The following is a 24,959-nucleotide window of genomic DNA, read 5'->3' as shown; positions in this document are numbered from 1 at the left end:
AATCAAATTTTATTTTCAGTCAAGCAGCATGTACATTTTAGGCCAACTGAAAGCTCTATTTTACCTTCAAATACACACAACCACCATAATTTTCAGTGTATGTCAACATGTGTAATTTCATAAATTACAGTGCACAAACAAAAGAAGAAAAGAAACTGTTAAGAGTGACCAAAAGGAATTTTGCAAAAGGTCCCTTAGCTTCTTAAGGCTTCTGTTTTTCTAGCTAAAATGTTGTATTGACTTGATAATGTTTAAATATTATCATTTTAATAGTTAGAAGTTTAGCTGAATAGCACAAAAATTGAAAATCCCATACTTCCCTTGCCAATGACTAATCAGAGAGATATTTTTTCAGTCTCTATAAGTCTTTGTTGTTGTCAGCTATTTCTATAGTTTTTATATTATACAGTATTGGTTTAAGAGATTATAATCTAGTAAAAGAATGCATGTGAAATGTCAACAGTAAAAGCGAAATTCTTATTATATACAGTTCTGGCTTAAGTTAGAAATGACAGAAATTCACTCTAGAAATTTCAGCAGAAAATTGATTTATTAAAGCATACTGTGAGCACTGCCAAGGACAGCTAATGTTTAGAACTGTTCTGGGGAGAGGTGAAGGCCATCGCTCTTGGGCACAGCCAGCAGAAAGTTAATTGCTGCCGAGGGAACTAGATCCTACCATCCTTCCTTTTCATTGTTGAACAGTAATCCAATATATGAATAAAACAAAATTTGCCTATTTGCCAGCTGAAGGACGTTTGAGTTATTTCCATAAGAATTCGCATACAGGATTTTGTGTGAAAATAAATATTCATTCATCTGTAGGACTGTTAGATTATAAAGCAAGTGTTTGAAAGAAACTGCTACAGCATTTCGACTTTTCTCAACTGTTTCCCAGCCCCACCGATCATGTGTACGAATTCCAGATTCTTCGCCAGCACTTATCCATGTCAGTTTTTTTTAATTTTAGACATTTTAACAGTGGTCTAAATTTCACCTATTTAGTAACTAATCAAGGCTAAGCATGTTTTCCATGAGTTCATTTTCTGTCTATGTTTTTTGGTGAAATAGTCCAATGTTTTGGCATTTTAAAATTTAGTTGTTAATTTACTCATTACTGAATTTGAAGAGTTCATTTTATATTTTAGTTATAATTATGTATCTCCTTTAATAGATACATAATTTTTAACAAAAATTTCTCCTAATCTGTGACTTTCTGTTTAAAACTTTGTCTTAACAGCACTCTTCATAGACCCAGAAGTTGGTCATTTTAATGACATCTAATTTATCATTTTTGCTTATGGATCATACTTTTTGACATCACATCTGGAAACCTTTCAAGAAGATTTAGTGTTATGATTTATATTTAGATCTATGATTCATTTTGAATTAATATTTCTATAAGATGCAAGCTGTGGGTAAAGTTCATCCATTCATTCATTCAGCATATGGATGACGATAGTTCCGGCACCATTTGTTGAAGAGACTATCTTTTTCCCATTTAATTGCCTTTGTATCTTTTTAAAAAATATCCATTGACTATCTATGTGCAAATCTGTTTCTGGACTCTCTTTTAGTTCACTGACTATATGTCTGTTCTTTCATCACTATCACTGTAAAGTAGTGTGTTATTTTAGATTGAAATCGGAGAGTGTGAGTCCTCCAAATTTGTTCTTGTTTTTCAAAATGTTCACTCATCTAGTTCCTTTGCTTTTTCATATAATTTTACAATCAGTTTGTCAATTTGGATAAAAATTCCTTACATAATTTTGATTTGGATTGCTTTGATTATATAGATTATTTGGGGAACACTTTTAAAATATTGAGTCTTCCCTATGGTGCACATGTGGATATGTTAGAGTTGTACACTCAGTAGTTGAAGAACATTTATTTCTCGTTATAAATAAAGCTGCAATGAACATTTGCCTACAAGGTTTCATTTGTATTTTCATTTGAGTGCTCAGCAGACTCTTTCCACCTAGAAATTCATGTCCTTTTTCTTTTTTATTAGAGTTTCTTCTGTTATTTTTTTGGTTAGTCATTTACACTCTGCCTTTTTCTCTGTTCTCTTTTAGGGGAATGGTCGGTAAGGTGTCTGAACTCCAGGACTGATCTAGTTTTCTTTTCTTTCCACTGTTAATTTTCATCTTTTTTACTTTCATACAGATGGCCTTGATTTCATTTTTTTAGTATTTCTATTGAAATGTATACATTTCAGCATTGTTTTAATTCAATAGTACTTTATCAGTCTCCATTTATTTCTTTTTAAAACATATAGTGCCTTAATCTTATTTTATGAATTCAGCTTCTGTTATCCCTGTAATAAGGAATGCTTTCTTATTTCAGATTTTATTCTGCTCCCTGAATTATCTGTTTTTTCTTTTTCCCTTTTCTAATTGATAGGCTTCAATCTTTTTCACGTGGAGGGTTTCCACGTAATTCTGGTGATCCTTTGTTTCTTACTAAGTTGTGAACGTGAGGTACTAAAATTTGAGTGGACACTGTTAGTGGGGGAGGACTGGACTTGTCAAATAGTGACCTTGACAGTCAGATGGGTAGTCACCCATTTACCTGAGAAACTTGAAAATGTCATTTTCTTAAGGACTTTTTCTAGAATCATTCTATTTTCTTTTCAGAAAATGTCTCCACTATGCTGCATAGACTTATATGCTTATTTTTCAGCATTCTTACAGTTGATGAAATTAAAGCATGAGGTCCTTGTTCAAAAGTAAACTTTGTCTTAGCCCCTTAGTTTTTAGGACACCTTCCATTAGCTGGGCAGAGTCTGGAGTCTTTCTGTTTCTTTTGTTGGGATGAGGTGGAGTTGTCAAAACAGGTAAGCAAGCTTAGTAATTATTTTACCACAAATAGGAACAGAATGCTAGGAGAGCATGAGGAGTGGGTGAGAATAATTTCTGAGGGCTCAGAGAGGCTGCAGAGAGAAGCTATCACTAAATCTTGGCTTTGAAGAAGGGCCAAATTGATTAAAATGGATAGGAGGCAGTGATGGGCAGAGGAAAGTTTCTGCAGGAAGGAGTATTTGTGCAAAATCAAGGTTGGAAGAGTGTGGTTCATCCTGAAGCAGTAGGGGTTAATGTCATAGGCTGACATTTAATATGTGGGTCAGGGTAGAAAAATCAGCATTTCTTCTGGTTTAAAGAAAAACATAATTAATTTTTTAGAGTATGTAAACCCTTTGTTTTTTAAATGCTAAAGTTAAATGTTTTTTTAGCTCAATCTGAACTAATTGATGTATTCCAATTCTACCACTTGCTATTGTATCTAGTGACACATCATTTAACAACTTTGGTTCTCAGTGTTCTCACCTTTAAAATGGAGATAGTATCTGCCTCTTGCAGACAGAGTTTTTAGTTGTATGCAAAAGAAAGTAATATTTGCTAACCTAAATACAAAAGGATGTTTTATACAAGAATATTGGATCTCTCTATGGAAATGAAAAGCTAAGATTGGATGTTATGTAGTCAAGACAAAGTCCAAAGCCATGGAGGCATCACTCCACCAGCACTGGGCAGAGACACTGATACCCCTGCTGCTAGCGGTTGGAGGCAGCTGGTAGAAGCATTAGATTGCTGCCTCTGGAAACCAGATGTGGGTGTGGTGCTGCCACTTCCCTCACCAGACGTTTTGTCTGGGGCTGTGACTCTGACTGGCACAACCTAGAACATGTCCCGAGTCCTGCGTGCACTGGAGTGTCACATACTAAGCAATGGCACTGTTTTGCAGTTTCTCCAGGAATACATAGGCTCTGTCTCATAAAAAGAGGGAGGATTTTACAAATATAAGAAACAAGGGCAAAGACTAGGTAATTCAGAAGAATGATAAATGTTCACATAGTTCAGGCTATCAGAAGGGTTTTGGAAGATACATAAAAAAAAAACATTATAATGCAGAAAATTCTAAAAATGCCTGATATTTTATTAGCATTATCATCTTTAACCCAACATCATCAGAGAAGTTTCTTAAATAAGCTTTGTGTTAGTTTTTTATTGCCGTGGGACAAATCTCCACAACATTTATTACATAGCAGAGTATCTGTGGGTAAGGGATTCAAGAGTGGCGAACTGTATGGTGATGATATAGGGTCTCTTATGAGGTTACAGTGAAGGTGTCAGCTAGGATTGGGGGATCCATTTTCATAATGGTATCTTCACATGAGGTGGCCTCAGTTCCGTAATAGCTATTGGCAACAGGCTTCAATTCCTAACCACATGGGCCACTCTACAGAGCTGCTTGAGTGCTGTAACAACACATTAGTTGGCTTCCTCCAGAGAGAGCAATCCAAGAGTGAGTAAAATGGAAGTCACAATGTATTCATGACGTAGATGTGACTACCCACCTTCCCTAACATTTTATTTATTAAAAGCCAGTTACTAAGAATAGCCCACACCCAAAAGGAGGGAAATTAGGCTTCACTAAAGGGAAGAGTGTCATGGAATTTTTGACATGTATCAAAACCATCCCAAGTTATTTTTAATTTGTTCTCAGAATTGACCAAATTCATTTCCTTACATATTGTATTTCTATACATTTTTGTATTGTACTGTGTTAGAGAATCTATTCTGATTTGGAATTAAATTACCACATGCACCACAGGGGTATTTATTTTATCTGGTAAAAATCTTTAATGCTTAGAGAGGAGAGGGGATTACATTGGATAGCATCTTATCACCAAAGAAATGCATTTCAACTATAAATGAAATATTTGTCCATTTGTTCAAACACCAGAATCCTACCATAAAGAGATTAACAGACATCATTGCCTGCCTATCCCTATTGAGGAGGTGGGAGGAAAGGAAGGAGGCACTTTTGTAATTCAAGGCACTTTTCTGAGAGCACAAGAGTATTCCTGGAACATAAACTAAATGCCTTCAGTGGCCAAATAGGCACTATACGTGGTCAAGACTATAAGGAGTGGTGAGGCCTGTAACAGCCAAATGCAACTTGAAAAACTAAGAGCAACAGCAATGCCAGGCTAGACAAACAAAACACCTGCAAGTGCCCTGTTTGGCTCTCAGCTGCCAGCTTGCTCTTCCTGTTGAGGTGTTTAAGGTCTGATTTGCTTTTCTTTGGAAACTCTGCTTCAGAATTCCTTAGTTTTGGAGCAAAAAAGACCTAGGCCTATCTAATCCAATTTCTCCACTTTACAGATAGGAATGAGACCACAGAAGGGGAGGGGGACTTGAAGGGTCTAGTATAGCTTACCATAGATAAACAAGGTGAGTCTTATCAGTAAGTCTTTTGTAAGTCATTTCAGGAAGGAGGATTTCTTGCAGTAAACCATTTTCCAAATACAAAGGAGTAGGAAGATTTCTTTAACTCTACTGTTTTCTAAAATTACAGGGCTTGAGTAAAGTTGAACATTGTCAAGAACTGCATTGGTATACAGACCAAATAATATTATATAACTTTCTTCAGCCTAAAGTTTTTTTGTCCTTTCTTTACATTTTTGTGGGCCCTAAAAGTATCCAAGGCCATAATCTGAGATGCAGAGAGATTGAGGGCCTTTAAGATCACAGAGCTAGTTATTGCAGAGTTCAGACAAGAGAAACCAAGTCCCAGGCTCTTACTATATCTGCACCTCTACAAAAGATGAAGACTGTGCTCAAGAGGTAGGATGAAGACTTGGGGATGAGGAGGAGATGAAAATATTAACTTTGGAATAACATCCTATAAACTTATAAGGTAAAGAGAGATGAGAGAAGTTCCTTAAAGAACTGGGGTCAGGAGGTGCCCTCATAGTCTGTCACATGCATGTTATCATTCAACAACGTTTATTATGTATTCACTACTTCATTGAGCTGACAGTCAAGCAGGGAAGCCAATGCAACCAACAATTTCACTGAGTTGTGGTGGTGTTGCAGCAGAGGCAGTGAGGAATCTTGAGTCACCTGCAGGAACACCTAACCTGGGGAAAGTGAAGGTCCAGATGAACCCCAAATAGGAGCTAATGGGTCACAGAGGATGGTGAAGGTGAGAGGAGTGTCCTAGTATGAGGGATTTCACACTAGATTTCACACTAGATCCAAGATATGTGAACTCTGACTTCAGAGCTGACCTAATACTCGTGCCTGGCCAAATAATCCTCAGAATTTGGGAAGCCAGGTATCTGTGAACATGGAGTAGTTAAAAAATTTCTCCCCATGTGCTTCAGGAATCCATAACTAAGTTGCCCAGAGGGTTTAAGGATAAAGTAAAATAACTAAGAAACCTGAGGAAAAACAAATTGTCTCTCCCATTTCTCTTAACTACCCAGCCAGTTGTGGGTTTGGGGCCACTCAAAGCCCGTCATGACGCTGGTTTCCATGTTGAATGTTCCACCCATTCTAGATAGTATCTCGAATCTCACTCTTCCCTGCAGGAGGATGCAGTTTTGAGGGGGCACTCCTCTCATCCCTTATTGAAAGTCTTGGGGGTACCAGTCTCTGCCACCTCACCTGGCCTACCATGAATTTTTTCATCTTAATTCGAATTCTCTCCAGCGCTGGAAGGACAGGGCACCTTCAAGGCTGTGGGTGGGTCTGTTCCAGCCGCGGCCAGTAACAGAGGGAGGGAGCAGCGGGACCACAGGGCGGGGCGCGGATCCGCAGGCAGGGTGGGGACAGAGGGAGCCGAAGCCCGGCTGGAACTGGGGTTGGGAGGGGAGGACCATTGGGGGGGTGGGGCGTGGCCTGGGCGCGGCCGGCAGTCCAGAAGGGCAGTCCCACCGTCCACTGTCAGGCTGTTGGGCCTCGGCTGCTGGGCTGCACTGCAGGTGCCCCGGGTCTCGGCTAAGGCTTCTTTCTGGTCCCAAGCGGTGGGTCTTCGGCTGGGCTGCCACTCTCAGAGCCCCTGCTGGCGGGTGTTTGGATACTGGGGCGGGGAAAGAAGGTGAGCGTGCGTAGCAGTTAGTACATCCTCTTCTTTTGCTCCGAGTTTTTGCACGTGGAAAATGATCTCTTCAAACTGTTGTTCAGATGTCGCAGCAGTGGTGACCGAAGCCAAGGATCTGTCAAGTCGGTCCTTTCGTGTGTGTGTGTGTGTGTGTGTGTGTGTGTGTTGGGGGCGGGGGCTGTTGGTGAAGGCCTCAGTATTCAGTATTCCTACCTGTAGTCCTGGGAGGAGCCGGTTCCCCCGAGACTTTTAGAGACCTGCCATTCTCTTAGGACAGTTTATGGAGACTCGGAAATCAGACTGCTAAGGAACTGGCGTCCATTAAATTGATTCCAATTGATTTCCGTAGCTAGGAAAACCATCCTGCGGCCCTGAGCAGAGTAGGTGTGACAGATTGGGGGCTGTCTGGGGAGAGGCATCTGGCAAAAACTTTCTTCCAATGCACCTGCAGTTGAGCCAGCAATAAAGAATGTGGATACAGGACTTTTATCACCTGTGAAGTTGGACAAGGGGCAGGAAAATAAAAGGGGGAGGGGATGTCTGCACTGATGAAAATCTGGAAAAGGTGAAATACTAGGAATACTGCCTTTGCAACCCGTGCTTCCTTATTCCACCCTCTAATGCATGTCTTATTAAAGCTCATGCATTAGAGCTTTTCTGTGTGTGTGTGTGTGTGTGTGTGTGTATGTGCACGCCTAAATATTTAAGATGTAAAGAGAAGGTTGCAGTACAGCAATCCTAACTTTTTCTTCCTGCCTCTCTGAGTTTTATGCTAAATGAGTTCAAGGTCACTTACTGGAGACTAAGTTGCCTGTTGGGAATATTTTTACCTGAAGAAAGGGTTTAGAAAGGATTCCTTTTATCATCTTTCCTACCTCCCCCACTTCCTTCCCCAGCCCATCTTACACTGTGCTGATACTCTGGACCTGGGAAAAAGAATGCAATCACTGTTGCCCTGAAAATACTTGTGGTTAATTTGGTGTTGTGACTTGTTCCTTAGCCTCCTTTAGTTCCTTCAATATTAAAATGCACCAGTCGTATTTCCTGTAAGCAGAGTGAAGAATTAGAGGTGAAAGGGAAACTGCCCATGAAGTGGCCTAGTAGACTGCTTATTATTTTTTCAATCTGCAAAAGTTGGGACTCTGTTGAATTTCAGTATCTTTGCCTTTTGTGGGGAAAGATATGTTTAAATTATAGAGTCAACAAAATATTAACAAAATATCAGCTGTTAGGCCTCTCCCTGTGTGAAATCTCTACCCAGTGGAGTGAATGCCTTAGAAATCTGAAGTTCTGGTTGACAGAGGCCAAATGTAATTGAACTTCATGTAAGTTATAAAATAACTTCATGGGACCTTGATAATAATAGTATTAGGGTAGGAATATTTTAAGGTTTCAAGATTTCTGCATTCAGATGGCTTTTTGGCTTGAAAATTCACGTATTCATTTTGTTATGCCATAATGTTACAGTATGTGGCATGTCTTATTAATTCTGTCAGTGCATTATAAAGGACATCTCTTTGGAGCCTTATTTTGAACGTATAGTTAATTTTTTCCCAGTTGGTAATATTTTTAGATTTAGTTCTGCTCCAGACTGAATTGGAGGCAGTGAGAGAAGGTGGGGATCAGGACTAAAAGAATCTGTGCACTGAGTTCTAGCACCAGATCAGCTTTGAAATCCTGGCAAATTTCCAAATCAATTCTGGGAACCTGGCAAGTCCCTTAATTTATGTATGCCATTTTTGTCTTCAAAATAAAGAGGTTGTTGTTGGTCTTACTCAAAGGAGTAAGACCAACAACAGATCCCTTGAACTCTTCTGTAAGAAGCAAATTCTTCTTTCTAGAGGTAGGCATCATTGCTCTAGAGAAGTATCTCTTCTACAGCTTTGCTCTCATTTCCAGAAGATGTCCCCACGTTCTGGGCACCACCCCTCCCCCACTTAAGTAAGTAGTGTAGTGCTGTGGTTAAGAGCATAAGTTTTAGAGACTGATGGATCTCTCTCCATTTTCCAGCTCTGATCTTGGGCAAGCTACATATATTCTCCAAGCCTCATATTCAAATTTAGAATAAAGATAATAATAATGCCTAGGGCTATGAAGATCAAATGAAGTGATGCACATAATATAAGTAGCTATTTATAATTTAATAAATGGTAGTATTTAAAAAACAAAATTCAGCTGAGTAAATTTCAAGATCTGATTGGTTTTATTAAGAGATTCATGAGCCCTGGTGTGGCTCAGTGCACTGAGTGCCAGCCTGCAAACTGAAATGTCCCAGGTTTGATTCCTAGCCAAGGCACATTCCTGGGATGCTGCCGAGGTACCCAGTTGGGGGCATGAGAAAGGCAGCCAATTGATGTTACTCTTGCACATTGATATTTCTCTTTCTCCCTCCCTTCAACCCTCTCTAAGAATAAATAAAATCTGAAAAAAAATATGGGTCATAGTCCCATTCTAGACACTCAAAGTGCCCTTAAAGGTTGTATAAAGTGCAAGGTCTTTATGGGAGGTAGAATAGGTCAGGCGAGTCATTAACAAAAGAAAAAAAAAAGATTATTCTTGGGCAAGGATAACTTTTCTTGGAGGAAGTGTTTTATCATGCAAATTGACTCTTTCTATAAGGTAGGGGAGAGGAGAGAGCCCACAGAACAGACTACTTCATTGGTGTTGACCAGAAAATTTCAGGCTGATTAAGATTATGTTTCTGGGAGTGTTGAAACTGCAATTAGATCAGGTATTAAATCTAGGTTGCTATCATGGGCTTTTCAGCAAGAGCGACACCATTTTGGGCCTGTGGTTTTCTTTTTAACAGTAGAAATTGTTTGTGTTCAACATTGACCTTCCTCCTCTTTTTCTTTAACAAGATGACATTTAACCTGAAAAAAAAAACGTCGAGTCCTACATATGAGTATTTACAAAAATAAGCAAGTACAGAATGAATGAGGAAGTTGTAATTAATTTAATTAATCAACCTCATGGTTAATTGACTGTATGTTTCCGCTGAGTCAGCAGTGAGTCGTGAGGGCACAGCAAACTGATAAGATTTTTGGCTGCTTTAGTAGAAATTAGAATGCACTTCTATAGCCAAGGATATTTTTTCTACACCTGTCTTTTGCTTTCTGTGCAGACCTCAGAACTGCATTCAAGGTGATCATTTACAAACTGACTTGTCTCAGGGATGAAAGGACAAGAGGCAACACTTGGAGCCTTATCATATTTATTCAGAACTAAAACATTGTTTGACCTTCCCCTCAGCATTTTTGACCTTTCAGTATATGTTAAATTACCTGGCAGCAGAATGCAAAGGAAAAAAGGGCAAGTTCCTGCCTTCTAAGCATTCATAGTATAGTTCAGGTAACAGACAGGAGAGTGATAATTACAGCAGAGTGATAAGAGCTCTGATGAAAGTAGAAAAAGGAATGTTGGAAGTTGAGAAGTTTTAAATATCAACAAGGGAAGGCTCAGAGTGTCACTGGAAAGGGACCAGGACTGAGGCGAGTCTGCCCCTTGATGGTCTCCGATATGTAAACCATTTGCTTCTAAGTGTCCTTGGTTAGGGAAAGTAAGACCTTGTGATTTGTTGGATGGCTGAAAATTGGTTGGCCTTGTTTAACTGTCTTGGTTTCCCCATTCCATTTGCCAAGGAATTTTGCTAGCTTCTTACTATCCTGCCTCAAAAGAAGTTAAAATTTAGTTCCAGTTTTGAAGGTTCTGTTACCAGGTTGAGCCGGGTCCAATGACTCAGTAGTTGCCAGCCAAAAGACAGCTCAGAAGATTTTACAAGAAGGAAGAGTGCTGTATTGTGACCTGACAGACAAGACATGTGTGTGTGTGTGTGTGTGTGTGTGGCTTTCCCAAAATGGTTTGTCCCAAACAAAAGATCGGATTCATCTTTATTCAGGGGAATTCATGCATAAATATTGAGGTGAGCTTCCTCATCACATGTACAGGTGTAGACATTCCTGCACATGCTCAGTTAGAAAGCATGCAGGTGCTCTCCCTCTTGGGAGCATGCCCTCTCCAGATGCATTACCTTTGTCTTTCCCTCTCCTAAGCTCCAAGGTAACTTGTTTCCTGAGCCTCTGCAGCCCAGCTGGCTCACTTCTACCACCTCTGCAACTTTCTAAATAAACTTTCTCTCATAAATGGAAAACAAAAAGAAAGAAAACATGCCTATACATATATCACCTGGTTAGCTATAGCCAATTGATAATTTCCCTACTTTGCTTCTGCCTTTTCTTTATAAAATCTCTCCTTGGGCTCATCCTATGGATAGAGCAGTCCTAGCCTCTTCTAGTTTGGTGCTGCCTGATTCAAATCCACTTTTGCTCAAATAAACTACTTTTTAACAGTTCATTCCCACCTTCTTACACTGCAAAGTTTAATGGATGGATGATTTCAAGAATATGAAAATTAAAAGATTCTGTCTGTAGGGATCTGGTTAGAGACTGAACTACCTTAAACATTTTTAACTGTAGATATAAATGACCAGTTGAATATTGCAGTAATTAAAGTTCTCTTTGAGAAGCCCTCCTTGATCCTCTGCCCAGACAGGGTTAAGTACAGCCTCCCATGTGTGTTCCACATACCTTGTGGGAAACAGGCCTCAGCCCTTCTCACTGTGTGGTGACAGAGGTGCTATGAGCTGTCAGCATTGTGGACCAGGAACTGGGGCCTTCCTGTCAGCCTCAAGGTTGTCCAGAGTCAGGCACATAGTAGGTGCTTTGTAAATACTTGTTCAGCAAATTAACCACTACTTTCGAAACCACTGTTAAAACACAATTCATTATTTCCTGTAACACATTTTATAATTTTCTCCTCTTTTAAATGTGAAAAACTGTGCTAACTTTAGACTCTTGCTTTGGAGAATACAGTGTACTCAACTGTAATCATTATTTAGAGATTGAACATGAAAATAAATTTTAATAGCATAATATATGCATTTTTTAATTAAGAGAAACAGTGACTGTGATGATTTATACCCCATCTTGTCACGTGGGCACACAGACACATATCTCCTCTCCTTGAGGCCCTGGGAGGTGAGCATTTGAAGCTTCTCTTTCTGTGCATTTTGATTTCTTATTGAACAATAAATACAGAAAGGAACAGCTTTCTCATATTTTCGTGTGTGTGTGTGTGTGTGCGTGTGTAGCACAGATGTAAACCAAGTCAGAGCAACTCCCTTGAATAGCTAATGTCTGTCTCCTGAAGAAGGAGAAAATTATTTTCTGCCCTCCATGTTCATGTGTATAGAACATGTGTTCTGAGTAGCTATTTTCACTGCCTCTTTTTCCAGTTGAAGTGCAACATAAACTATTTTAATTAATATTGTGTCACCAAAAGGGATTGAAATAGCCAATTGAATTCTACCAAGATAGAGTCTTTTGATGAAAACATATCTTTATTGATTGTGGATGAAGAAAATCATTCCTAAAATGAAATCCAGAGAAAAATCATATCCCTCAGAGAAAATTTCTGAGTGGCAGGCTGAGATTAACATCATAAAATTGAATTTGTGCTGCAAGCCTTTGATGTAATCAGCAGCTGGGAGATGGTGTTGCCCTCGCTGTGCTCCCTCTGATTGTGGTGAATTATTGTGTGGAATGAAATAAGTGTTTCTGGTGTCCCTCCTCCAAGAAATACAAACAAGGCATTACTAGGTAGTTTCTTGCTAGTTAAAATGGCCTGGATCGATTCTAGACCTTTCAGGCTCACATATACCCATGAACTATGGGAGTTGGGCATTTATTTATGCCCCAGGGACAGAATAGCTTGATATCACTGGATAGAGACTTCTTTGGTCAGTAGAAACAGAATAGAGCAGAGACAAGAGGGGTCCCCTTTGCCGGGGTCTTTTTATTCTTTAGAATAAGCAGAAGCCAGGACATATCAGCAAGTGCTACATTTGCCTGGTTACTGTCAGCCTGTAGGTCCAGTCAAGCCCTCCCCTGCCACCCTTGGCTACCTCCATGATATTCACTGCACTGAAATCATTGCAGTGTGGAAATCTCCCTTTGTACTGTGAATCATGTTCCATGGCACCAGTGTTACTATGGGCTTTTTTGTTGTTTTGTATTAAGTCCTGATGCTTTGAAAACACTCTTGCCCATGCATGCACCTTGACACATGTAATGAATAGGTATTGTAGATTAAGTACAGAAAATCTATTTATTCTTTACCCTCAGAGTAAAGAGTGATTTGGCATCTTAACCACCACTGTGGTTGAACCTCAGTTGTTTTTGTTTTGTTCTGGAAAATAGGTGGACTGGCTTGTCTGTAAACAAGAACTGTAAACCATGAACAGGTAGTAGTGTCATTATTGTATACTCTCACTCTCAGGCCCTTTGAGAACTGGGGTGGTCCTTGATGTCAGACAGATCTAGGATGTTATCCAAGCCAAAGGATTTAGATTTACCAAGCCTCTTTTTCTAATCACACTCTGGTGGGTGTACAGGTTAAATGAGATAATATATGGGAAAGTTCCCAGCACAGCATCTGGAATTCCCCTGACTGTAGTTAGCATTCAGTAAAACACTCGTTGAATTGAATTTATAACACTATGAATTAAGACCAGGAAAAGGGGAAAGGACAATAAGGAGAAGGTGGGGGTGTGTTCGAGGATAAGGCAAGTGGGAGGAGCTAGGACCAGGAAAAAGGCTATAAAGCAATGAGGTAGGGAATATCAAAAGGTGATAGGACTTACCTTTGATCATGACAGATAATCCACAAAAATGAGAAAAATGGTTGTAGCATCTTACCTCTTGTGTCTTGAGTTAATGTTTGAAAGGGCCAGAGATCCCAGAATATATCTTTTTTAAAAATTGAATATTCCAGCAAAGCTAAAGTTCCATTGGATTATGACCATCAAGTCTTATCCCCTCTCTACTACCCTTTTTAAATTACCATGGGATTCTGCATCTTTAGCCTTCTTGATGTAAATCTGTTTTGACCAAGCCTTTGCTAAGATCCTGAGTGTGAGAGGGTAGATTTAAAATCTTTCTTGCCAGAGGTATCCCTGTTTTGTGGACAGTCATAAAATACTAGAATCATGGACATTAGGGTGGCTTCTCCAAATAGTACTGTCTACATAAATCCATACTCCTGCATGTGGGAGTGCCTTCTGTGTTTATTCTGGGAGGAAAGGGGAATTGTCATAATGGCAGTGTCAAGGAAGGAGACAAAGGCCCATGGAAAAACATAGAATATTTCTAAGAGAGAAGTCTGGGTGTAAGGGATTCAACATTGCCAACATCAGGAATGCAGTGACCTTTGCTCTTGTACAGTGGGAATACTCATCCCAGCCTACTCTGCATCAGTTATTGACATATTTATGACTTGACATATAGATTATGAATTCCTAGAAGTTAGAAATCTGTATCTTTTCATCTTTTATTTACTAGTGCTTTTAATAATAACCTGTCAAACAAATAAATAAATATATTCTTTTCACAGGGCACCTATAATGTGGATAGAAAGGAGATTTATTATTACACAAAAGAAATAGGGAGCAGAATTTAGTATATGACCAGTAGTGTGATTCAGACTAAAATCGAAGTATATGTTTCAAGAATTGACATATGCATGAAGCCATACATTCTGACTAAAAAGAGACAAAATTTGTTGAACGGTATATTAGATTACTAGGGCTTCCATAACAAAGGATCGCAAGCTGAGTTACTTAAATGACAGAAATTTATTGTCTCGCAGTTTTAGAGGCAAGGTGTCTCTGAAGTCATGGTGACAGCGTTGTTGGTTCCTTGTGAGGGTTGTGGGAGGAATCTGTTCTATGCCTCCTCTCTTGCTTCTGCTGGTTTGCTGGCAATATTTGGCACTGTGTGGCTATGGAAGTATGATCCCACCTCTGCCTTCATCTTCACATGGCTCCTTCCCCATGTGTGTCTTTCTTCAAATTTCCCTGTTTTATATGGATGCCAGTCATATTGGACTAAGGGTCACCCTAATCTAGTCTGACCTCATCTTCATTAAATTAGTTATATCTGTAATGACCCTATTTCCAAATAAAGTCACATTTTGTGGTTCTGGCATTTTGGACTTCAACATAGGAATTTTGGAGTGGGCTCAATTCAACTCATAACATTTGGGAAGGTGGTAGATTTAGTTCTATTTTACCTATTTGGTACCTAGCTAGTTCTATCTTCATCTCCCCTGCTTAATTCACTAGTATATGGAATCTACTGTAAATTATGAATAATAAAATGAAGGATTATAAGTCACAATAATTCCACTTATTGTACTATTCTATACTTAGCAGGATTTATACACAGATTTTGAGATTAAAAAACCTGCCAATAATAGCAGCTAACATTTATTGAATGCTTAATATCTAAAGATTTCTCTAGATTATCCTACTTGCACATCAACCCTATTAGATTGATATTATTATTTATTCACATTTTATTGATAAGTAACCCAGAATGCAGTTCTAAAGTAACCTCCCCAAGGATGTAGAGCAGTAGAGTTGGTGGGCATTCCAGCCCAGGCTGATGACCTCTAGGGCCTCACCACTCAGTCTTATTCCAGCCAAATAAGGTAGATGCTATTCCCATTTCATGGATGAGTAGAGTAAAGTTTAAAATAACTGGGAACTTTCTGGGTCACAAAACCAACAAGTGTATAATGTTATCTCCCTGGGGAAATGCTTCCCATGTTTAATTGCTAACCCCACCTGCGTTCCCTCCCAAACACTCTTGAATTTACTTTACATGGCACTGATCATATGTGTGGTGACTCAGGATGTGCCTGTCACCTTAGATGCTGCTGAACTCCTTGAAGTTTATGACTGTCCTTGTCTTTCAGGTCTATATCCCTAAAATTTACAAAGTCTCTGGCTCATAATAGATAATAAATATTTGTTAATCAAATGCATAAGAGTAAAGGCAAAGGGGCCAAGGAAAAGGGAGACCAGTTGAAGGTACAAGAAGTAGGGTTAATGAAAGGAGTAACTGAGGTGGCAGAGGGTGCAAGTGGGGGATAAAGGTAACAATGTTACTATGGAAGATTAGTGGGGCTGTCTTAGAAAAATATGCTAAAAATAAGAAAAATATACAGAAGTTGAAATGATAAAAGCATGTTCACTCATATCTAAATGCCTGATTTTCTTGGTTAATCAGAAGGAGGAATGATCAACTAAGAGTGTTTGGGTGCAAGGAATTGTCTGGCTTGGGGTGATGTTTTGAAAAGGTAGAGGAAAAGAATTCACTATGTGAATGGTTTAGAGACATGTTTCCCAATGTGATTTTAGGTAGTACACAGCAAGCATTTATCACAAATAAAATAAGCACTTAGGTAAGTAGTTACTTTAATTTGTATTTTGAAAAAAATCTAACCAGCACATCATATTCCTTGGCTTAATGGATGTTAATGATTTAAATAATTCTAAGGAGACTCTTAGATAGCTTAATTTATTCTTAAATACAATGTTAATTTAATACTTAAAGTGAGTTAATTTAAAGTAATATGTTAGGCAAATAGTTTTGCAGATTATACTTAGATACAGAAAAAAAATCACTCAAGATTGAAAATAGGTTTACAGAATTTACACAAATGTTTTGTCTAACAGCAGAAATACTTGGTGAAAACTAATCATAAAATGACTCATTGTAAATACTTCGAGGTCAGGGACCATGTTTTCCATTGTTTGTGCTCTCTGCAGCCCAACCCGCCTCCTTCAACGCATTTGGTTCTCAGGAAATATTTGTTAGATTTGTTTAAGGATGGACTTACAATAGTGGGACTTTAGTTCATGTTAATTACCTCTAAGTTAAAAAACAATTTTGTAAAATTCAGCATGGTTAACATAGAATAAACTAAAAGAAAAAATAATTCGCTTCTCAAAACCTACACCTAAGGTTTTAGAAATGTATTGGAGATCCATAAAGTTGTTCACTGATCAAATAATAAACAAAGGAGCCACCCAGACATGAGCTGTTCTTCTCTTACTCCTTTAACCACCCTAATGCTAGCGCTTTGACAGTGACTTTAAGTGAAACACACTTGGTATTATTTAGCTGCGTGATCTCTGTTGCACTACAGATTAGCGAGCAAGGAGGTGAAATTTGAAGGTGATTCAGTATAAGGAGAAAATCTTTCTCATGAGGCTGGAAGAGCTAACTGTGATGGAAACTTCACTATACAGCGAAAAGGACTGACATTTCTTGGCTGTTTTGTTTTATACATGTTCCAGATCATGAATGTTTGAAGTCAGAGATTAATTTGCATATATGTTTAATTCCTCCCTTGATCTCTCAGTTATTTTACCTGCCAATGTGTCCCTTACCTAAAATATATTATTTTCTAGTGATTCTTAAGTACGAGTTAATCAAATCACTCGATAACATTTTTGAAGGAGTGTAGGTTTGATACTGGTTAAGGGTTAACTCTGAAAGAGTCATGCTCCACTGGGCAGGCCAGGTGGAATTTTATGTGCCTTGAGCAGCCTCTGCCTTTGTAGAAACTGTAGTGTTTTTTTTGTTTGTTTGTTTATTGATTGTTTGTTTGGTGGGTTTTTTGTTTTACTTTTTCTAAGGAATGATCTGATTACAACCTGTTGATAAGTTCTTTTGCTTCTGGAGCCTCTGCAAACAGACAGCTTTTGGGGAATAGAGATACCTTCTTCTGAGACCACACCCAGCTGTGTGTGTTGTGCATGAAACCCTGAGGCTACGTGCTTCATAATCCCACAAGGTTAAAGTAGACCTTACTGTGACCTACCCTGATACCCAGGCACTTCCTCTCCAGGTTACTTCTGCTCCTGGTTCCTTCAGAAAGCCCTTTGTCCTCTCCCAGTTTATTGCCACTTAGACTAGCTAATTCTGTGACATCATCCAGACTCTGATCTCTAGTCTCCCTATTTGTTTTTTCAACTTTATTAAAGTATAATTTACATAATATAAACTACATCCATTTAAAGTGCTTTAACACTCCAAGCTCTTCTCACCTAAACTCTAAATTTAAAAACAAAACTCTCTCTGGGCTCTAGATAACCAAATTATCTTATGTGAAGGAAAGAACATGAAGTGATTTATTTGTGCCCCTCACAGCAACCAGGTATGAGTTTTAAAGAACTAGGTGGGATTTCTCTCCACTTAGGAGATTGATTCAGAGAGGTTACACAACTCCAAGTAGCAGAGCTGAGATTCAGATCCAAATCTGTTTTTATTTCAAAGCTTATATTATTAACTGCTAGGCTACTTTTACTTTCCTTTCTTTAAAACATTTTATTCACTTATTTTTAGAGAGAGGGAGAGGGAGGAAGAAAGAGAAGGAGAGAAGCATTGATAGGTTGCCTCTGGAACACAGGAACCTGCAACCCAGGCATGTGCCCTGACCAGGAATCAAACCAGTGGCCTTCCCTTTGAGGGTGGCTGGCCAAAAAACTGAGCCACATGGAACAGGGCTGCTTTTACTTTCCTCACGGGTGTTACTTTGTTTAAGAAGCTATTGTTATGCATGGTAACTGAGGTCTTAATTCATTGTATTTTTTTGGCCATCTTCAGTTGAGATGTTTGAAGTTGGTCTCTGTCTTTGATGTAGGTGAGGCAGAGACTCAGTGCCTGGGCATGTCCCTGAGAAAGCTATTTATGACTAGGTAAACAATTTCAATGTCCAGTAGACACAGACACAAAACCACATTTGCATCATCCTCGTTATTCTGTTAGCCTCACCTAAGTCAGAGCGATAAAAACAAATTGTTACAGGGAAGAAGGTGAGTAGGAGAATAGGGCCTGTAATGAATAGTGTGTTGTCTTCTCTGGCACTTGCCAGGTGTTATATTTATGGAAAAGGACTAGACAGTGTTAGCCCAGTTTTAAAGGCAGTGGAGGCTAGATTGGAGCCTGAATACTTAAGAAGTTGTATTGTTGTTTTGCTTGATTTTTTATTTTTTGTATATTTTATTTCAAAATTTTTTTCAGAATTACCAAAGAATTAACAAGTAATTTTGGTTAGTGGATCACTAGGACTTTCTGGTGGAGAAGTCTGGGTTTACTTCGTCATGATGTATGGGTGAGAGTTCTGGATGGGTTATTATAGACAACTTATTTCTGGTTCTTGCTCAGCCACTCTTCTCCTGGGTTATGTGGTCAAGTGACTGACTTTCCCAGGCCTTCATTCCCTCCTTTGTAAATGAGAGGAAGGGGCGATTATGATCCCCAAGTCTCTCTTTTGACTGTAGCCTGGGGTTGCTAGTGGCTCTAGGATGCCTACAGGAAGCCCACTTCAATTTGGATTTCAGATAAACAATAATTTTTTTATGAGCATGTCGCATAAAATAGACCATATTTTTTTTTCGTGTGTGTATACACATGCCTCAAATATTTCTTAAGACATACTTATACTGAAAAAATTATTTGCTAAATCTGGAAGCATGACTACATCACCAGGAGACATATTTCTTGGTTGCCAGAATGGTTTTTCCAACTTTGTTATGGTTTGGACTCTATAGCTTTAAATTATTTATGCTCCTAGACAAGTTTTACTTTAGCATTTCCCATTCTTGTTTACATCAGAACATAAGTACAGAAAATGACTTTGTGCACACTCTGGGTTGAGGGTGTCAGTTTCTCTCACCCTTTGTATCAATGACTCATGTTCCAGTGTGCCATGGCATCTGGCTGGGAAGCTCTGATTCATTTAATTTATATCATAGTCAACCACTGGCTATAGAAAGGGAGCACAGAGAATTCCATTGTTGAAATTCTGTTGCATTGAAAATGAAAACAGTTAAGTATTCTGCAGATTTACTACAAGAAGGACTTCCTTCACTCTGTAAACTTAATACATCCATCTGGTGAAGATCTTTGTATGGGACATCTAGCTTCCACTAGTACTGTAAAAATCAATGCTGAAATGGGAAAAATTATAATTTTTCCCAATGATTTCATTGAATGTGACTTTGTCTAGAAAGGAGAAATATCCACACATTCAATGTATTTTGAATGACTAAAAATCATTCAAATACCAGTTGGCAAGTAAAAGTAGGAAACTTCCCTTATTTAGAAACAAAACGTGGAAATTAGAAAATTGAATGTTTGGGTTTATCAACCATAATAGAGAGTCCAAGGATTGTGGCACAAATGCAGTTTTGGTCTTGTTTTATATGTGCCTTAATTTCAATTTATATTTAAATATGTAATATTAAACTAATGTTTAAGTTTAATGTTATGCTTTTCTTTTATAGATAGTTATAAATTGAATTTGTCTTTATATAAAGTTAAATTATCAAAATCAACTTTGTATACACATTAATAATTACTAGATCTAAAATAATGTTTTTTCTTAAAATTATTTTTAATATACTATTAAGAAATAAGAAAAAAATATGTATGAAAAGCGTTTTTGAGAGACTATATATTATTGAAGAAGGGGATAAAAACCAAATGGATGAGAAAGTTGATGAGACACCAGATAGTTTCACAGGTCACGGCACACCCTTACCTGTGTTCCCGTAGCACTGACCCAGGTCCAGAGCATGGCAGCATTGTACTGTGCTGTTACCCGGTATTAAAGCCACTGTGGGAAAATTGGTGTGGGGGGGAATGTATACATATATATACATATATGTGTTGAAAAAACTGTTTTATGATTTTTAAGCTCTCTATTCCAAAAGGGAAGGAGTTGATTAAGAGTACGAACTTTAAGTCAGGTTAGAATTAAATGTGAGTCACCTAAGCCCTTTGAGCTTCAGTTTTCTCAGGGGTTGTCATGAGAATAATGACAACCCCTACTTCAGGGTATTGTGAGGGTGACGTGAGAACATGCACGTAATGTAGAACACACAGTGATATTCAGTAAATCACTGATATTTTAACTTTAGCTCACGTATATAATATGCAGTTATGCAGCTAGTGAGTAACTCTACTTACAGACTGTGAGCATCTTCAAGGCCGTTTACCTTCTCGCCCTGAATCCACTGTAATAGTGGATAGGCTGCACTCAGAAGTTTGTGAGAATCACTAAAGAGTCCAGTTTGTGCATGTGTGTGTTTATGTAATTATTTCAATACCTAACTGATTATATGATAAAATATTGATTACATCATTTACAAAATGCAATTTATCAAAATCTGAAGTGTTGTACTTGGTACTGTGACTTGGTACTGTGACTAGATTCACGTGAGGAAAATGTGACTTTTATAATATACTCTAACTTTATTCCTATCTGCAAAAGTTTTTTTTCTAAATTTCCATTTCCCCCCACGAATGGAAGTGTTTGTTTTAAATTGCCCTTAAATAGACTAGATTTAGAAATCATTTAAGGGCCTGTAAACATGTACAGAGCATTGCACTATGTATTTATATATATATATATGTGTGTATATATATATATATATATATACACACACATATATATGTGTGTATATACACATATATATACACACACATATATATGTATATACACATATATGTATACACACACACATATATATGTATATATACACATATATACATACATACATATATGCATTCCAAATTCTTGTTTAATTTTAAAAATATTTTTAAAGATTTTATTTATTTTTTAGAGAGATGGAAAGAGAAGGAGTAAGAGAGAGAGAGAAACATTAAAATGAGAGAGAAACATTAATCAATTGCCCCTCATACATGCCCTGACCGGGGACTGAAGCCTCAACCCAGGCATATGCCCTGACCAGGAATCAAGCCATTGACCTTTTGTTTTGCAGGACATTGCCCAAGTACCAGAGCCACACTGGTCAGGGCCATATTCTTGTTTTAGGCATAGCAAAATATTATTCAGCTACTCAAATTTAATACACAGTAATTGCTGTGCCCAGGTAGCTCAGCTGAAGCATCGTTTTGATACTCCATGTTCATGGGTTTGATCCCAGGTCAGGGCACATACAAGAACCAACCAATAAGTGTATAAATAAGGTGGGACAACAAGTCAACATTTCTCTCTCTTTCTCTCAAATCAATATTAAAAAGTGCATTTAGGTTACAATAATCATAAATTGAGGGCTATGATAGAAGTTTGTAACTTTTTCCCAAAGGTTTTATGACTCACCTAGATTCATAGTTACAGAAATGGGACAATATACTTCTGTCAGAGGCATAATTTACTCCTGTGCATCAGTTTCCCTCCATTTAGAGACTCTACAATAGACTGTTTTTTGCTTTGAGATTTATTTTTGATCACAGATTTCTGGGGAATTGTACAGGGTCTCAGAACACATTGATTTACTCTTTCTCTCCTATTGATAGCCAGCACTAAGTTTCTGGAGTGACTTTAAATTTTGCCGCAAGAAAAAAGAAAGACTCTAAAAAAGCAACTCTTGAGATGTGCATCCTTTTGATCAATTCTTATTCTCACTGTACATTTTGCTAAGTGTCTCAGAATCTCAAATGATCTTAAGAATTATCTAGAATACATTTTTTCATTGTTGGCTTTCTTATAAATTAAGGGGATTAGATTTATGATTCCCAAGGCCACTTCTTACTCTAAATTCTAGATTATGGGAGTTTATGAGTAATATATGCAATGTATTAATAGCATACTGTGTATATTATACCCACAGTTTTGTTTGCATTATAAATGTATTCCTCATAAGAATATTGAGGTACAGACAACACAAGCAATGGCATCCTCATTTTACTACATATTACCTTTATAATCTAGAAATAAAGGTCATAAGTGGTAATAGTCACCCTAGAACCAGGTATCTGAATCCCGGGTCTGTTCCCAGCACACTTAGGAATCCAGATTGTTCAGGATTAACTTCGGTTATGATCTGATTTCTTATGGCTTTGGTCTTGGTGCTTTTTGTTTTCTGATTTGGATGTGTTAAGAATACTATTCAGGGTTTTAGTCTATGAAATGTTTTGACTTATTTGATTTTCTAAAATGCAGATGCCTTGTACTTAAACATTTGCATGGGTAGATGCATTACTGGATGGGAGTCTTTAGACTACAATGTATATTTTCATTCACTTATTCATTCATTCGACACATAGTTATTGAGTATCTGCTTGTCCTAAACCCTTTTCTGGACTTTGAGAATATAGCAGTGGACAAATAACAAAGAAATCCCTGTGTTTGGAGAATTTAAAATCTAGCAAATTTGAAATGAATTTAGTATGAGTATGGATAAAGCAAAAATATAATGGTGCAGACGTTTGCTGTGGGTAACTGTTGCTATTATCCCAAGGCATGGGAGCTAGAATTAAAAAGTGGTAATTACCTGAGTACCACTCTGTGTTCCACATTACGTGCATGCTCTTGTTTCACTCTCCTAACACCCGGAGGTATGTATTGCTATTGTCATGTTATAGATGAGAAAACTGAAGCTCAGTGGGCCTAAGTAACTCACATTTAATCATAACCAGACCTAAAGTTCATACTCTTAATCAGTTCTCTCCCTTTTGAAATAGAGAGCTTAAAAATCATAAAGAAAAGAGTTTATTTGATCCATATTTATTATTTTTATATTCAAAGCACTGTGTTTCAGGTACTGTTTGGAATGTAATAATAATTAAGAAGTGAATCCCATCTTTCACAAAGGATATAAAAGGAAGAAGCATCAAGATCAGTTTGGTTAAAAGAATATTTATGAAGTGCCCACTGTGGGTCAGGCACTATGTATGTACTCCAGGCCTGGTCTCCATCCTAGGGAGTTGTATCATTTCATTAAGTAGACATCCGTGTAAAGCAGATAATTTAAGGGAGATATAAAACCAGACTAATACAAAGTGGCTGGTTGTTGGGTAGACAATGTTTCAAAATTCCAGTAAGAGCAGCTAATTTTCCAGAGCACTAGGGATATAAAGAACTCACCTCAGGAATTAGTTTTCTTTGGTATAATGTTAGTTAATTATTACAAATATATTAATTCCCTGGTAAATGTTCTCCAAATTTGTTTCTGTTACAGTTCTTCTTAGCAACCCAGACAAATTACCATGCCTACAGTTTCCTAGGTAAAGTTAAAAAGGTGACAGGCAAGTCCATGGGCATGAGCCGTGTGCACGTTGCCTGTAGATGAAAAATGCCCAGTGTGCTCTGGAAGAGTGTGGCCACAAGCACTCCCTTTTCTACCATTTCTTGGTTCTGAAAAGCACACCTTAACCAAGCCAGGAGTGAAGGTCAAAATGCAGAGACTTTTTGAACAGTGATTTATTTTCCTTGTAGTTCTAGAAGCTGTGGTGAAAAGACTACTACAAAATTAGGAGGATGTTACAACACACCCATGCGAGTCCTTCTCACTCCCACTTTGGGATCTTGACCTGTCACATTGATCTCATATTCATGGAATGAGCTATTCCCCCAAAAGCATTTTTCTTAATAAATAAAACTTACTATTTAAATCTTTGTCCGAGAAATTGTTTAAACTACTGCTTTGTAACTTTTTGCCATCTTAAACAAAGTATGTTAGGCATCTTTTCATCTCTCATTCAGCCAGTCAGTGGCGTGACAGGCAGAAGTCATTGTCGGCTAAAAGACAATGGAGCCCTCACAAGTGACAGGGGTTTGGGGTGATTTGCCCATTCATCAGGAGCCCCAAGGCTGCCAGATTTTGTTGCTCTGGTGACAGGTTTTGTGGGTTTGGGGGTTTTCTTTTTCTTTGGTGTGATTCACTTTTCTTCCTGTGCTTGCTTCAGTTGGAAATCATGTTTCTTCTTTCTCCCTTGCTCTTTAATCTACTGGTTTGAATTCCAGTGAGCTGTTATATGAGCTGTTATTCTACTTAGAAAAATTATGTGGTCTGCCCTGTGTGTCTTCATATGTGAGAACGTACCTGCTAATTCCCCAAGATCATGCACATTCTACAGTTTTTGCTAAAAATGGTTGTGTGTGTATGTCTGGTTTTATTCCCCACCACCGTTTTTAATGGTCACAGGTATATTTGTTTTATCTGTTTCATATGTATTTAGTTCTCATCATTTTTATATATTTTTAAAGATTTATTTATTTATTTTTAGAGAGAGGAGGGAGGGAGAGAGAGAGAGAGAGAAACATCAATGTGCGGTTTCTGGGGGCCATGGCCTGCAACGCAGGCATGTGCCCTGGCTGGGAATCGAACCTGCGATGCTTTGGTTTGCAGC

The 24,959-nt window shown here is 38.1% G+C and overlaps 1 protein-coding gene across 5 annotated transcripts in view; it reads left to right on the top strand.

Annotated features, from left to right (window-relative positions):
* The first annotated feature begins 6,789 nt into the window (after window positions 1–6,789).
* The window catches only part of WDR72 (WD repeat domain 72), a 202,171-nt gene continuing 184,001 nt past the window's right edge, over window positions 6,790–24,959 (top strand). For 4 of the 5 annotated variants that reach the window (XM_036033779.1, XM_036033790.1, XM_036033772.1 and 1 more), the window contains exon 1: window positions 6,790–6,888. The gene's annotated coding sequence lies outside the window, so the exon portion shown is untranslated. Of the gene's footprint in view, window positions 6,889–18,608; window positions 18,614–24,959 lie in introns of those variants that run through there. The other variant, XM_036033770.1, reaches the window with a different exon arrangement.

The sequence above is a fragment of the Phyllostomus discolor genome, chromosome 1, assembly GCF_004126475.2.
Source record: "Phyllostomus discolor isolate MPI-MPIP mPhyDis1 chromosome 1, mPhyDis1.pri.v3, whole genome shotgun sequence".
NCBI lineage: Eukaryota > Metazoa > Chordata > Mammalia > Chiroptera > Phyllostomidae > Phyllostomus > Phyllostomus discolor.
Note: the sequence above shows the minus strand (reverse complement) of the source record. Positions and strands in the feature narration are given on the sequence as shown.